Below are 16,501 nucleotides of genomic sequence, written 5' to 3'. Positions count from 1 at the left end.
GATCTAAGAAGTTGCTTGTTAAGATGCATGGTTGTCATCCCATACTTGGGCTTTGCAGTCCCCTGCCTTTTTTTGGCACAACACAGTTTTCTTGATGTTGCTTGCTGCTGCTTGGCTCATCTTCTGGCTTGAACTTACTAAGGCATGTAATGGATGCTTTTGGAGAATGAGTCATATCTTGATTTTCAAAATAAAGTGCATAATGCTTCTCTTTAGTCACTTTGCTACCTGATTAGCAGAGGAAATGTATATAAATACAATACCACTGCATCTGAAATGGTTGACGATACTGACATTGCCTTCATATTGAACTCATACCTTAGTCTATTTGTTGGGAGGTAGTTGATTTGTAGTCCCCAGCTCAGTCATGACTGAAGATGATGAAAGTACATTAGCATTTATCAGCTAGCAGCCCAAATAATGAAACTATTTACTGGCTTAATGGAACATTTTACTGGTTTATACCTCTTTTTCACAAGCTTTCACATAAATGAAGCTTTGTAGGGATAAATGATCAGTGAGAATGGAGTTAGTACTACTACTGAGACCTCACCAAGAATCAAAATTAGCATCAGATGGAATAAGTAATTAAAATGCTAACACAATCAGGGATGAGAGAATACCATGACGCTTATGTGGCCAGTCACACGTGCCCAAAAGAAAATTGCTTTTCAGACCTTTTGAACACTTGTATAAATAATTCATGTCTCCAGAGATACATATGTTGATACGTTAAGACTTGTTGAGCTGATCACAATTTGCAACAGGTCAAAATTGGAGAGTGAATTACTTCTCATGAGTATTTAGGTCAGTTCTACTAACAACTGAATTATTTTCCAAAAGCACAGATGTGCTTACCTGCTACTGGAAGCCCACAGGGAGTAGATGTGTCAGTGGTGTCTGACAATTCTCCACCTAAAATGTACCTTCTATTCTACCACAGTTCTTCTCACCTGCATGTCTAAAATTCTTGAAAATTACTGATCATACTTGGAAGAATAGAGTTCTGAAGAGTACTCTGCATTTAGTAGTACCCACTAACCCCCTTGAAATAATGAGGGGGCAAAATGGAAGAGGGTGAATACAGAGGTGATAACCATGACCACGGCTTCTCTGCTCATGCCATGTGTATTAGGCATGTGGCATTTGCTTCCATGACAGAACCAATTTATAAGAGTCCCACCCTCAAGATCTCCTTCCAGCTCCTGCATCACCCGTCAGCTCTTGTGCTTCTCTTCTGTTTTTATTGTGCCAGTATACAAATGTTCACAAAGCTAGGATGAAAATAAAACTGCTAGCATTTTTTTGGTTAAAAAAAATATCCCTTTGATAGAAAGCCTTATCCACATCAATTTTGGGACAGACAGGAATTAAATAAATCCCAGGACAGAACTGTTCCCTAAATAAAAGGGAAGGTGGTGCTGTAATCACTAAGCTAGTCTGTAAATCACTAAGCAAGTCTGTGCAATAGCAAGCAGCATTTCTCACCACTAGACAGATACTGTGAGTATGTGAACTGTCAAACAATTTTCAAAGCACTGGGAAGTGGTTTTGTTTATTTTTTTTACTGTGCACTGTTATATGGTTTAACCCATGTGGCATCAGCTTCCAGAGCAGTACTGTTGTATGTGAGAGCTGCAGGATTTCCTTCATTCCTAAACGTTGGCAGGCAGGTGGCTTCCCAGCAAGTCCCAGGGTGCTTCCCAATTCCTAAAATAAGCAAGCTAGAGACACATTTTCCCCTCCAAAAGCTGAGTGCTTCCCAGTGCATGCACAACAGCTGTGCAGCAGTGCCACAGAGCACCAATGCTGAAGCACACACAACCTGGCTGTCTTTTGAGTTCCCATGTGTTTTCAAGGGTGACTTACTCCTGCTGCAGAAGGAGCATGTTCCAGAGGAACCAGGAAGTCCCACAGATTAATTTATCAAAGAATAGATGAACATCACACTTCTTGTGAGCAGGAAGCCATTTCACCTCATAGGGATGCTGTGGTAATTAGCCAGAGACCATCCCTGAAAATCTAAAGTGATAAGAATTGTTCCTTAATAACACTTAACAGTGAGTAATTTCAGGCATTGCAAATAGCAGCTTAACAGCTGTGTGACACAGGAATGGAAAAGAGCACAAGGAATCAAACACTGCACTATTATCAAACCTCTCCAGCAGCACAGCAAAGGCATGGATAATGCATGCCTATATTGAGCCAGCAGATTATTTTCATTTAAAAAATTGCATTTCCAGCTTTCCTGAAGCTATCTTACAGGCCTGCAGAAGCTGTGTATGCATGGCTGACAATGAGAGAAATGTATACATTTAGGAGGAGAGCATTTTGGCTGCACATGTTCCTTCACACGCATTTTTCACAGCTTTACCCAACCCGTTCACCTTATTCCAAATTCTGCAGTGGAAGATGGGGAGACCATATCAGACATTTTACACCTGTTCCAGTGTCTAATACCATGATGGCCACTGGAAACTTCTGTGTACAGAATCAAGGGATTTTATAACTGGAACTGCTTCATCAGCGGAGCTGGGATCTGTAACAATCCATTTCTCACAGATTAGCATATACTGGGAAAGAGGAGACTTAATACTTGGCTGGAGGTTACACAGACTGCTTGGCACTCTCACATGAGCTCTGGTGGATGTCAGCTTGGCAATTTAAGATGTTAAATCCCCCAGCTGCTAGTTCTGCTGTATCAGGTAGCCTTTGGCAAGGGCTACAACTGCTACGGCGGTTCAGAACCCGGTGCCTTGGCACAAGTCCACTGTCCCTGGCAGCAGCCACAACAGGCTGTGGACTGGCATGGGTGCAGACACACTGATAAAGGAGAAAGCAGAAGGAGGATGCAAACAACCAGGGACAGTAGCATCAAAATGCTACAATTATATCACCCATAGATTGTCTGTCAGAGACTTCTGACTGCATAAAGCTGCCCCACTCTAGCACTCTTCTTTACAAGTACAAGAGCTGACCTCACTGCACTGCCTGGAGGGTAAGACAGAATACTGTTATTACTCTAATACCCTTTGTCCCTCTGAGGCTGCCAGTTTCACAGTAACAGCAGGATCTTGTGGACTAAGTTTGCACCTGGCTTTCACTCATCTGAAAAAAATTTGTGCCGACAGCATCACTCTGACAATAAATTAAATCCCCATTTGGGGTTTTACTTACAGCATCTCACAAACTTCAGTGAAATGTGTTTCATTGTCACAGGAGCGGGAGTTCCCAGCCGTGCTCCAGTTTGGCAAAATTATTTACTTATTGGCAAGCTACTATATGTTTTACAACAGGTCTGAGCTGATTATCAAAACTGTCCCTTTGGACTCAAAAATCTGTGTCTCTATGACAACAGTTAATGCTGCAGCATGATTCAGGGATCAACACAGCAACACTGAACCATGCATTAGCCTTGTCAGCAGCACCCTTAGAAACCAGTTGTATGGGTGAACTGAACAAGCCCTCAGAAACCTGAACAGAGATTCTTAGGGAAAAGAGGAAGATTTATTCAGCTGGATACAGTACAAAAAATGGCAATTCTGTTTTTATTCCAGTTTTTATGGCTGTCCCTTCTTCATACAGAAATAGATCTAACACTAAATATATGTAATGCTTCTATGAAAGTGCAGCCAACTTAGAGTGATATTACAATAAATCAATAAAATACTCCACTTGAACCTCTACATAGTTTGTCACCAGAAAAAAAACAACTGAGTTCATACCTAAACATTCCTTATCACCTTTGTTGGCACAGAGCTATCTGACAGAATGAGATTTGAACAGATTTAACACAGCTCTCTGCTTGAGACAAGATTGCATTGATCCAGGGTATGACTGCATTTGAGCTACCAAGGATGTAAGAACCTACATCTCAAACAAATAGGGATATTTTTTTAGAGATGAAAAACCTGTCTTAAATCCAAGCTTTCCCATACAGCTTTTCCTTTGCCTGTCTGCAGGCACAAGATATCTAGCAATTTATTCATGCCTGGCAATAAAAATTCACTAATGAATATTGCTGTTCTGGTACCTGAGGCAGCAAGAGCTTTGAGCTGGATCCACTTATGTATTTTCCCTAAAGTATCCAAAACCACTAAAAGGGCATCTGGTCTCATCCTGCTTCTCACCAAGCATATCAAATTACTTCTACAGAAAGCGTAAGTTCTCCCTTCTCAAAGGAGCTTGTTGCTCAGAGTATTCTAAAAGCTGGTTGCAAGGCTCCTTCCCAATAAAAAAAAGTCTGGAAGGATGATGAACCCAGTGCCTTTTTAAGAGCTTCCACGTCTGATGTTCTTAAAGAGTGCAGCCCTCCATACCAGTTGCTTAGGTTTTGCCATATCTGTAAATGAAGAGCTTCTCTCACTCACCCTCCTGCCAGACTGCCCCTGCTCTCACATGAGACCTGTCAACCATTAACCTGTTCTCTGGAATGTGTTGCTTCCCATGGGCCCTGTAAACCCTGGGTAAAAAACCCCTCATTTTCTCCACTTTGACTTGTCTCTGGTTGTTACAGCATAGCACTGGGAATAAAAACTCTCTTCTGCTTCTGGCCAATTCCTTTAACTGTTCTAAAATACATACTCAGCTTTAAATTCCTTTCAAACTTGGTGGAAAAATAAGAGAGAGAGAGAGGTTCAAAAACTCAGATCATTCAAACAGTGCATCTTTCTGCACACTATCTGAATGAAAAGTCAGAAGGGTTCCTGCCTGCCCATCTTCACTTAATATGCCAGGTATAAGTGATAGGATGTTCTTAGCATGTCATCCCATTCACAGCATTCACAATTCACCAGTGTGCAGGTGGTTCTCCATCCATGCCTGCTGTACTCCCATTGCTGCCTGCACTATGACATGCACAAAACACCTTGCTTCACACAGACTCTGCCCCTGGATCAAATGCTGTATTCAAGCTCCCACAAAGCCTAACAAAAGAATAGGCAACAGCAGGACACAGAATAGCACACTTTATCATAGCACACTCATAAAACAAACGAGACGGTACCATACGAAACACCCCAGCAAGAGCAGGAATGGAGATCAGCACAAAAGGCTGCCAAGGTTATCCCATATACTGCCCACTGGGATAGCAGAGTGACTGCTCTCTGGGCCAAGACATTTTGCAATTTGAAAGTCACTTTATGATTTCTTGAGGCACGCAGATAACAGATCCTAGGTTATTCCATATACCCTATGCAGAATACACACACTGAGCTCGTATCATTGCAAATACACTCTCAGAAGGATCACCCATGGAGACTCTGCACACACACAGCAATTTGTAGATCCACATTAACTTCTGACATGCCATTCTTCCGAGCTGCAAAGAACGTGCTGGCAGCAAAACAAGAGAGGTTTTAAAGTTACAGCATGAACATCCATAGCAGCAGATTTAAACATCACAGGAACAGAAAGACTAGCACAGAGCTGTGAAGCTGAGCAAGTTGTTTTTTAGATACTCTGAGAGGCAGATTCACAAGTAGCTTGTTGATATTGAAACTGAGAAATTAGCCAAGTAGGACTGCATGTTTCCTTTTTTTCACATCAAAATTTAAAATGTATTTTTGGCTCAGTTTGTGTCATTCCTTACCACTCATCTTTTAAGTCAGCCACTGAGCTAAAATAATTCATTCTTCACAGCACACTGGTGTTAAGCCACAGTGACTGCTCTGTTTCCACACTTTGGAAAGATTTCTTTCCCCAGCAGACTATAAATCAGTTATGTTACTTTCACAATGTATTTTTACACTGCACACAAATTTACAAGTTACTCAGATGCTGATAGTTTAGTCTATATGAGCTTCCCTTTTTATTTTCAAAAAGATGTATAGCTTGTCTTTATATGGATGCAGAGATTTTAATAGCAAATATTTGACATTCAACAATTCCAGTATATGAGCACATGAAATTAGCAAAGCCTGGTATATCTTAAGCACTTTTCTATTGCACACAGAGGAATGCAGAGTTATTTTCACCAACTGCTCTTCTCATTTAGTGTCATCTCAGTAACCTGAGAGGTACCAATAGGTGACCCAGGGTATCCCCTGGTGACCACAGAGGACAGGAAAGCTGGAGCTGAGTCACTTCCCAGCACAGCCTCATCAAGTCTCAGTCTTCAGCCACTGAGACCCCTCAGGCCAGGGGAACAGCAAAAGGAAAAGCTTAGGTTGCTTTAAAAAAAATTAGGATTCATGTAGAGGAGGGGCTGACTTGTCCAGAAGCAGCTGTGCTCTTAGATGAGTCTGTATTTCTGCAGTCAGAGCTGAAGGAAAAATAATCTTTCCACCTGGTAATATAACAATCTTGGAAGAGCTGGTATACTGTGATTTGAGACAATACAGTTGTCCTAGAATATTACAGCCATAAGTATAGTTTATATATTTCGTTGTCTTCTGCCAAGGTGTAAATTGTTGTATAAAAGCAAAAAAACCCAGAACAAACTGGAAGATTCTGGTACTCATGGATTTGCTTCAATTTGTGAAAATGAAGCCTTGCCCCCAATGCATCTATATTTACAGGTATTATAAATCTTGAGAAATTATCTTCTGAGTGCCCATCCTGTCTCTGCCATGATCTATATCTATGGCTTCTTGACACTGCAGTAATACAAATAACAAAACACAATGCCTCAAATCTCCTAAAGGGGGCCAGCAAGAGAGCTGGAGATGAACTCTTTACATGGGCATGTAGTGACAGGACAAGTGGTAATGGCTTCAAATTGAAAGAGAGCAGGTTTAGATTAGATATTAGGAACAAATTCTTTACTGGGAGAGTGGTGAGGCACTGGAACAGGTTGCCCAGAGATGTTGTGGATGCCCCATCCCTGGAAGCATTCAAGGCCAGGCTGGATGGGGCTCTGAGCAACCTGGTCTAGTGAAAGGTTTCCCTGCCCATGACAGGAGGGTTGGAACTGAGTTCCTTCCAACTCAAACCTTTCTATGCTTCTGTGATTCTGTTTCTCTGTGACCACTAAATTACCTATGGAGAGTTCTTCCTGAGGGAAAAAACCCTGCTATTTAAACTTCTACCATTTCTAATCAAAAACACACAGACCATGACTGCCTTACTTGTATTCATATTTAGGGTCAAAGCAACAGAACCTGTAATTTAAATATTTCGCACACTTACTCTGGCCAGGAATATGTGTCAACAAGATTAGGCAGACAGGAAACCACTCAGAATCTCTTGATTTTAAGACCTGGGACCTTCTGCCTCCATGGAGCACCTGCCCCTCCATTAGACCTTACATTAGTCCATTAATCAGTGTGTGCTGCATGTCTGCTTCCCTCCACACAAAACTGCAGATACTAAGCAGAGGTTGTACATTAACCACCCAAAAAGCCTGTTCCTTGACTTTAGCCTATGCTTTTAGCCACAGAAACCCCCTACTCTTAAGAAAAAATGGCAATCATAGCAGTACCTCAGACACCTTGTTATCTCCTTGGTGCAGGACTGCACTCCTCTCTGAACTCAGCCTGTTTTTGCCCAAGGGAACATGGTATTTTTCAGGCAAGAAATTTTTCTCAGCACAATACATGAATTCAGTAATGTGTAATTATTTTGGCAAAATATGCACACAGAAAATGTAGAGTACATGTACAATGCATGTGCATTGCCAAATTCCTCTGAATTACTCTTAATTTTGTCAGAATGAAAATTTTAATGTAGCTCAGTGTAACTTTAAATCTTTCTACAACTGTTCATGAATTGAAAATTCAGCTACTTATACAGTCAGAATAGTAAGTGAGACCATGCTGACAACTAAGTAGAAACAGCCACTCACTCACTGCCCTCTTTCCCCACTGGGGAGGAAAATCAGAAAAGAAAGGGCAGACCACCATGAAAACTTCATTCTCACTATTTATATAAAAAGCCAGAGTACAGTGGACTTGTACTTACCTCCACATTTACCTCTCTGAAAAACTGTATGCACCTGAATTAAGTAATTAAAATTTTAAAAGAGTTTTCACTGTCTCAGATGGGAGCATAATATTGCACAGAAATATGTATACTTGTATAAGACACGCTGGCATAAGCAATAAAAATACAGTGTCGTGATTCATCTCCAGTCTGAGTCCTGTGGAAAGCAGAGACCCTGCTGCCTTAAAGAAGAGCAGGTTTTGGCCTGACAAACTGGAGAACCAACCAGATGGACGTGGATTTCAAATGCCTTTTTCACCAAGTACAACAGCTGTATCTAAAATTGGGCGAGTCTGCCTGGCAACAAAATGAGAGCACTTAGAAGTAGATCTTAATTAGTCAAATGAAATAAGTGCTCAAGGGCAAGATGTGTTTACAATATGAGCAGACAAAACTGTGTACCATGCAATATTGACTGAACTAAATTAATTGAATGCTAAGCAGCTGGACCTCTGTTGCTAATGTTTACATAATGTGCTTATAAATAGTTTTGTTCCCTTTTTAACTTTGTAAAGCAACTCAAGTCAAAAAAACCTTCCAGGATTATGGCTCAGACTATGAGAGTCATCTATTGTACAGCAGCTCAAATGAGAAAGAAAGAGGAAGGAAGAAACTGGTGGGGGTGAAAAGAGATTTGCATTGGATTTATAAATTCTACATAAAATGTGCTCCTAACAGCACTGCAAGCAAGTTACCTTAGTCAGGTTCATGTGGAGGTGTGGAAGTCCTTTGAGTTAGCAAACAAGGGGAAGGACTGCAACATGGGACTTTCCGGAGAGAGCAGGTCTCCATCAACATGTTGAGGTCTTTCATCCTGAGTCTGGCACTCCCAGCCTGTGCTGCCAGGATTAGAGTAGAAACAATGTGTGGTCTGCATTTTCCTTCTCCAGAAAATGGATTTCTTCTTCCTCCTTATCAAACCAGAGGGGAATAAAGGTTAGAAGAAAAAAATGAAAGAGGGAAAAAAAGCAAGCAAACCTCTCCAGAAGAGGTCAGGAGTTTTGATTCACCTTTCTGGAAGTTGAGATACAGCTGGGAACCAGTAGAGTGTCCATTCAGAAGAAGAATAGGAAAGGGAGAAGGAGAAAGATCAAAACAGATTCAGGAAAAAGGCATCTCAGAATGAAAGAAAGATAAGATGGCTGGGATTTCTGACACTTGCTACTGGAAAGAAAGAAACCCTCTCTTCCCAACTCCAAGCTCTCAAGGACAGTCTGGTACTACCAGCAAGTGAAATGGCACACAAGGCAAGGAGACTGTTTAGGCTAACCTCTTCATGCATAGCTTCTGCTCTAATCACTGTTGACTAGTTTTTAGACAAGAACACAACAGTGTGACTTCAGAACTTCGGTAGTTTCAACCCCACAAAAGAAGAGGATCCAGGCAAAGGACTGAGAAGTGTGGAAGCGATTAAACAAAATGATCCTCAGCAGATGTAACTACCAAAGTAACTAAAGTGCCATTTTAAACCTTCATGCTTCAGAGCCACTCAAACTAGCTTACAAGAAACTTGCTAAAAGTCTGTAGAAACTGACATATGATGTGTGTATCAGGGCTGACCTGTTGACAGCAGTTGTGCACCTGTACATATTACATGTACAATTACACAAGTATCTGAGCTGCACAAGAGGACACCAGTCACAAACACATACTTCTCATCTGCTTTCTAAAAAAAATTTTAAAAACCAATATATTATTGGTGGAAAATTTTAGACAATAGGCCATCAAAATTATTCAAGTCCAAATTTGAATCACTGGCACTGCGCACTAAACATTTGCATATAATGAACTTCAGAGTTTTCAACGACATTTTAGCCTCTGAGCTACTATGGGCAGGTTTCTTATTACTACACAAAATGTGTGGACATGAGCAATGCTTTTTAATCACAGTTTGATTTACAGGAATTACACGGAGATGTGTAGAGTCAGAGGTTCTTAACACCAGGATAAAAAGCATCACTCCAGTGATGAAAGAAAAGTGTTGTAAAGGTGAAAGAAATGAGATGGGTAAATCAGGCTGCATTGGAACATGTCAGACCCCTAACTGTTGTACTGTCTTAGATAAATGTCCATCTTGCCCATCTTGTCTCTGAGAGTGGCCAGCAGAACATATCAATGAAGCTAGAACAGAGCATAGGACACGTGCTGATATTTCCTCAGTAAACACCTGCAGTAAGCACTCTGAACTTTGCTACATCCAGTCAGAAATAGTATCATTGTATTTAACAACCCAAATAGATTTTTATTGTCCTTCTCTGGCAGCTTTTGAACAAGCATAAACTCAGGACGCTTGTGTCCTGAGTGAAAACAGTGAGTTCTGCAGTTTATCTGCATGCTGTATTTCCCTTTATTTCTTTCAAACTAGCCACTAGGCATATGATTTGCTGCTTTCTTCATCTGAAAGTCTGACGGTCTGTAAATAATCATGTGCCCTTCAAGCTCACCGTGCTAACTTAGGATCTTACAGAGTTTTTTTTTCATCAGCCACCTTACCTCCAGGCTAAAGAATCGTGACTCAGGTAGGTCCTTTCTTCACTGGAATCAAGTGTGTCCTTCATCATGTTCATGGCCCTTCTTTCTAGCCAACTTAAGATTGCTATTTCAGGCAAAGACAGGAAACTGCACAAAATAGCACAACATGAATTGGAATGTATATGGAAACATAAACAAAGAATTTTGCATTTGCTTCCTTTTCCTAATAATCCCTTAGTTTGGTTTGGTTTTTTTTTTTTTAATCGCTAATGAGAATTAAATTCTTACTAGTGAACAGGACACAAAATAAAATTCCAGCATGCCTTACAGGAGGAGCTCTTGCACATGAAAGCTGTACTAGCTAAAACATACTAATGTGTATTTCTGATTGTGCGTTGCATTATATTTATTTTAGGCTTTTAGGTCCTTTGCCATCACTGGCATAATCCAGTAGAAGGAGCCAAATTCACTGGTAAGGTATTTTCAATACAAGTTTGACTACTTATGCAGAATCCTTCATTTCCTCTGTTGAGGCACAGTGATACAGAGAAGTCCTGCTGTGTTAGCCATTAAACAGATATTAAGCAAAACCAAACAATTTCTCTCCCAAAGGACTTCCAGGTTTGTATCAGTCTCATTGGCAAAAAATGATAACAAGTAACAATGATCCAATATTAAAGGTACTTGCAAATGAAGGCAAGGTCATAATTCACTCTTTGAACTAAATTAGGATCTTGCAAGAGTGACTATGCTGTAATAACATTTATTTTCTGCTTCTAATGAATAGGAAGTTATGTCTCCAACTGGGACATTGCCCCATACATAAAATTTATTTTTATTTGAGAAGCCTTCTTAAATAACTGACAATGTTTAGTACTCCAGCAGTCTAACCAAGTTTTCATTTGGACCATTGTTGCTAAGGCTAAATTCTAACACATATCCCCAGTGAAAACAGAAAACATTTCTCAGTACAGATGCAAACACACACTCAAACACAGGTGGCAGGGAGCCTTTTCAAGCAGTTCTAGCACCTTAATGTTAAGTAGTTACATTGATTTCCAAAGCACGTCTTCAAATGTGTGGTGCCCCATTCATGTCAGATTTAAGTTGGAATAGTACAATACATTTACCACTGTACAGACTGCCTTGGTGGTGTGTGGAAGAAATGCATTATCTTCCTGTTTGAATATAATCATGGGAATAATAACAAAAAAAATACAGCATTTTTAGCAACAAAGACTAAGTTGTTACAAAAGGCACAATCCGGGAGTAATGGAAGAGGGTTGGGGTCCAGCCTCATGTCCTTACCCAAGGCCAACTAATTTGTGCACATGGAATTAATGTAGTCTTTTGAAAAGCCCTATTTAGATCCAAAGGAAGAGACCCGGCTGCTGGGTGCTTCAGAGCTACCTGCCCTGGAGAATCAGAAGGAAAAAGGGATTCTGTTTGGACATCTCTGTTGAATTGCTAATGATAGTGGAACCATGACTTGTATTTGTGAATGTAACACAGATCCTCATTTATCCCAGAGGAATTTGATAAGTGCTGCAATGTAAAATAAAACAGCCTGGTGACATCCCATACACTGTTAAACTTGGCTATATCACAATGTCAGCAACATTTCTAAAATATTTTTTCTGTGAACAGCAAGATTTATACATAACTTATTTCTTGCCGTGTGTGTATATAGTTACTTTTTAGATCTGTCGTGCTTCTGACCAAGTGTTCTCATTTGAACTCTCAGCTTGCTGCTCTAGAAGTAAAAAGAAATAAGTGTTGGCACATTAAGCGCTGTATTTTCATTTCTAGACAATATCTTCTAGGAAGTTTTATATCTCGAGCTGGGCAATTAAATGTGTTTTGTAGTGGTTTTGAAGATGGAAAAGAATCTAGCAAGCAAAAAACGGCTTAAATAGAGCAAATATTTTTCAGGGACCATTATTAATTATACAACAAATAAATAAGTAAAATTTTAGCGGTCACTTATTATTTAGGTCAACAGAACCACACTCAGAATTCCTGGGAAAACTGTTTGATTAAGCGAGCTAGACTGCTAGGAATGTCAGCCCAGAAACGAGGCCATGCTCCCTCCAGAAGCACGGAGCAGACGCGCTCGGCTCCCCGCGCATCCCCCGCGCATCCCCCGCGCCGGCCCCGCCGCGGAGCGCGGGCGTCCCCACGCGGCCCCGGGACGCGCTACCGGAGCAGCCCCGGGTTCCCCCGTTCACGTCGCGCCCACCCCGTGACAGCCATGTCAACATCACTGAAATACTGCAGGCCCGCGATATCTGACTTTTATGAAATTTGTGTTCGGACATCCGGGTCCAGTTGCGAGTGCTGCGCTCTCTGTCACAAAAGCAGAGGTATGCATTTGAATTGGTGACATGAATATGTACGCAGAGGGAAAAGGATTACATGGGAAAAGAGCTGCCGAGGGAATACCTGGGCAGTACAGGTAAGTTCAGTGAACAAACTAGCATTAACACTTGCCACTGTACTGGCAAGACCCACTTTTCCTATCACTGAAATAGCTTTTCTTCCATTTTGAAGGCTAAGGCATTTCCTGCCCAAAATAAGGGTTTTTCATTGCCTGCTAGCCAGAAGTCAGTACTGCTCCACACTTGAAGGTTTCTTAATTTACATCACTACAGCTCCTCACTTAAAGCCACTGTCCCCTTGAAAAAGGAGAAGGAGCAATCTGTCTTCTGCTAACTTCAGACCTATTCCTGTCTTTAACCTGCAGGCAACTGTCTTCCTCCCAAGTTTGCTAGAAAAAGCCATGTCAAGGCCTATGAAACATGAGGGCCTCCAATTCCTGCACCTGTGGGCCATTGTCAGCCATGAAAGCAAGCAATGCCTCTCACACACCTAGAACAGTGTGCAAAGCACATAAGGAAAGGGCTTCACACAGCAACAATCCTATTGCATCAGGGAATGGACTGCCCAGGGAGAATTTACACCTTGTAAGTGTCTAGCAGAGATATTACAATGACTGCCAAGGAAAAAATGAATGTATTGAAGTTCACCTTACCTAAAACCACAGCAAGATGCTCAATTACTTTTCTAAAAAGAGAGCTAAAACATGTGAATGCTCCTGAGTGAAAAACATCACTATCCCTTTCTCATCATTTCCGTCAGCTTTAAGGAAGCTTTAACTCAAGAAAGAAATCATTATATTTTGAAAAAGTAGTAGCTCACATCAGACCCATTTTTTTCTGTATTTGGAAGTCTCTTTTAAATCTGTAGAGATTAAAAACATGGCCTGTCAGCAGTGGCAGCTTGTCACCAGCTGATACCTTACATGCATGGTTCTTGCTTTTGGTCAGTTGACTTTATAACAAACTAGTTCTACTTTTCATTTAGTAGCCAAAGTCATAGAAAACAAGACTAGGGAAAAGCACGTTTGTTTACATTACAAAACTCACGTAATTTCCTTTTGCAAATGTTACGATCCAGTTTAAACCCAGGAAAGCAAAGCAAGCTAAGTCTCTGAGCACAAACCGGAAAGAACTTAGAAGGTTCAAAATATTCCCAGAAACAAGATTAAAACCAAACAAGGTTAGATGTTGATGCCAAAAAATTGCTGTATTTTATTTAATAGTAAAAGAGGCAAAAAGAAGGGAAGAGAAAAGAAAGAGAGAAAGAAATGGAAGAAAGAAGGGGGGGGGGTGCCTTGGGGGAACCGGGAGGGGTGACAGGGGTTAGGTGGAAGCACATCACCCATCCGAGGGTCCCAACAACAGCTCGTTGCTCCCCTCCATCTGCTCTGCTGGTGGTGAGGGTCCCCCGTCGCCGCCGTGGCCACGCTGCCACACCCCGCTGCCACACCCCACCGCCACACCCGGCTGCCACACCCGGCTGCCACACCACGCTGCCACACCCGGCTGCCACACCCCGCTGCCACACCACGCTGCCACACACCCAAGAGTGCAGAATCCCGTGGATTAATACATGCTGTGGGCCAGGTGGGAACGCCCACGTGTCTCCCTTGCAGGGGCTGGCTTCACACTGTTCCTTGCAACACTGAGGGTCTTTTGCATCATCTCTGGTGCTCTGGGGCAGGGTCTGGGGACCCCTTTGGAGGGCCCCTGTGATGGGCCATGTCACCCCTTCTGCTGTGGATAAGCTTCCCCCCACCCCGGTGAAGACCCCTCAGCTGGGCTCCTCTGCACAGTGGAGGATGGGCAGTCACTGCCCCTCTGACCAGAGGCTTTTCCCAGATACCCAAAGCCTCTCCTCCCTCCACCCCTTGGTGTAGGGGGTCTATTCAAGCCTGGCAGCTGATAGCCCTGGGACCTTAGAAGTGTTAAGCCTGTGCTCCGTGAATGTCCCCAGCCCTGAGTTGTTGGTTTATCTTCATCAGCAAGCAGTGTAAGGTCTCAGTCAGGGCTCCATTCAGGGTGCAGTGGTCTTCTTTACAGCTTTTGTAATACAGTTTTAAAAGTCCTTTAAGAAAATGTTTAAGTCATAGACTGTAATATTTCAGTCTCTGACAGCAAAGATCCAACATCACCACACAGTGTATCAATAACGTGGTGCAATCTTTTTGTAGGAGGTTGTGCCTGTTTTCATTTTGAAATCTGCCTTTTGATATCCTAGGTGTTTATTTGGCACCATTGTGGGTTTTAACAACTAAATCACTAATAATTCACCTTCAGGGAAGAGAATTTCAGCCACAATAAGGTGCCAAGCTATTCCCTCTTTCATCAAAACATCAGAGAAACTGCAGAGAGGCTGTTTGCAGCTGCCTTAAGAGGCTGCAAGAAAAGTCAGGAGCTCCTGAGGGCTGGAGGTAGCTCCTCTCTCTGCCCTGGGTCCCAGCCTTCACTGTCCAAGGAAGCAGCACAATCAGAGCAGAATTGGAGGTCAGGATATGAAAAGGTCAACAGGTGATGACAGCACAGAACAGAAGAATCATTTTCATGGTTTTCCTCCAAACCCTGAAGGAGAATTCAGGATTCTCACACCTAAACTTTCACCTGTGACTTTGCAGCAAGTACCTGCTCAACATCTAGGTAGTGATAACCCTTTTGTTTTCTATTCTGTCACCTAAAGACGAAGGATGAGTATCACCTCATGTAGAGAATGCCTGTGTGGTACCAAGTCTACTCATAATCAATACCTTTCATTATGAGATGACAGTTCCAATGCCGTCTGTTTTGCACCACCTTTTCTGAGAAGAGAAATCATTCAAGAGAAAGTTTTTATAATACAGATTTGCAAGAAAATGAAGTTAACACTTCCCTGCCAATCTCAGTCTTGGTCTTTTAAACAGTCTTAGCAGTCTTCATTCACTTTCAATCATTCTGTATCACACCCTGCATGTGGCTCCTGTCAGCCCTGTGGTTTGTGTGCAAAGCCTTTAAAGAAGCTACTGAAGTCCTACTACCAAGCAGCTACCTTGACCTTTTGCAGTGTAAAGGAATGAAAACCAGCCATGCAGAGCTCTGTGTCACAGCCCTGGGGTGGTTCATTTGAAAAAAATAAAAATAGCATGAGTAATGGAAGGCACAGTTTTAAGCTTAAAGCAGCAATCCATATTACATAGGTTAGTGTGGTTTTCAGAGCAATTCAGATAGAACACCATGGCACTGAGCAGTTCAGAAATAAAACATGTGAACATTTAACACTGTTCAGCCCATCACTGTGTTTGCATCAAAAGATAGCTGTTCAATAGCTGCAGACTTTCCAAGCAATCTCTGGAGCCTGGCGGCAAGTCATTCTCTGCTTGTCACCAGGGAAACACGGATCTATTCTGCATGTGGTCAGCCTTCCAGGGATGAAGCTATTACTAGGCACCATCATAGGAAAAGACATCTCAAGACTCATTTCCTTAGCTAGATATTGCATTACTTGTGCATTTGAAAGGATAGGTTCCTATCTCTGTGGAGGCTTCTGATGCTACGGGTGGTTCAACTGGCAAAAGTACTGTCAAGTTTTCTAAAGCTCTGAATTCAAACACATGTTTTATTTGATCTGTGTTATATGATTTAAGCCTGATTAAATCTAACACCTGAAGGAAACATTTAAAAATAGATGAGATGTTCTCTCCTTTGGTAGATATCTGGGGAAAGTAGAAAAATGCAATAAAGTGAAATCAGTTTAAATA

General features: G+C 41.7%; 1 protein-coding gene across 11 annotated transcripts in view; it reads left to right on the top strand.

Moving 5' to 3' along the window:
- GABRB1 (gamma-aminobutyric acid type A receptor subunit beta1) overlaps positions 1–16,501 on the top strand; it is a 128,087-nt gene that overhangs the window by 98,397 nt on the left and 13,189 nt on the right. The window lies entirely within an intron of this gene.

This window comes from Corvus kubaryi, unplaced genomic scaffold (assembly GCF_017639235.1).
Source record: "Corvus kubaryi isolate FWS band 111438036 unplaced genomic scaffold, C.kubaryi_AGA036_p1.0 split1-131, whole genome shotgun sequence".
Classification (NCBI taxonomy): Eukaryota; Metazoa; Chordata; class Aves; order Passeriformes; family Corvidae; genus Corvus; species Corvus kubaryi.
Note: the sequence above shows the minus strand (reverse complement) of the source record. Positions and strands in the feature narration are given on the sequence as shown.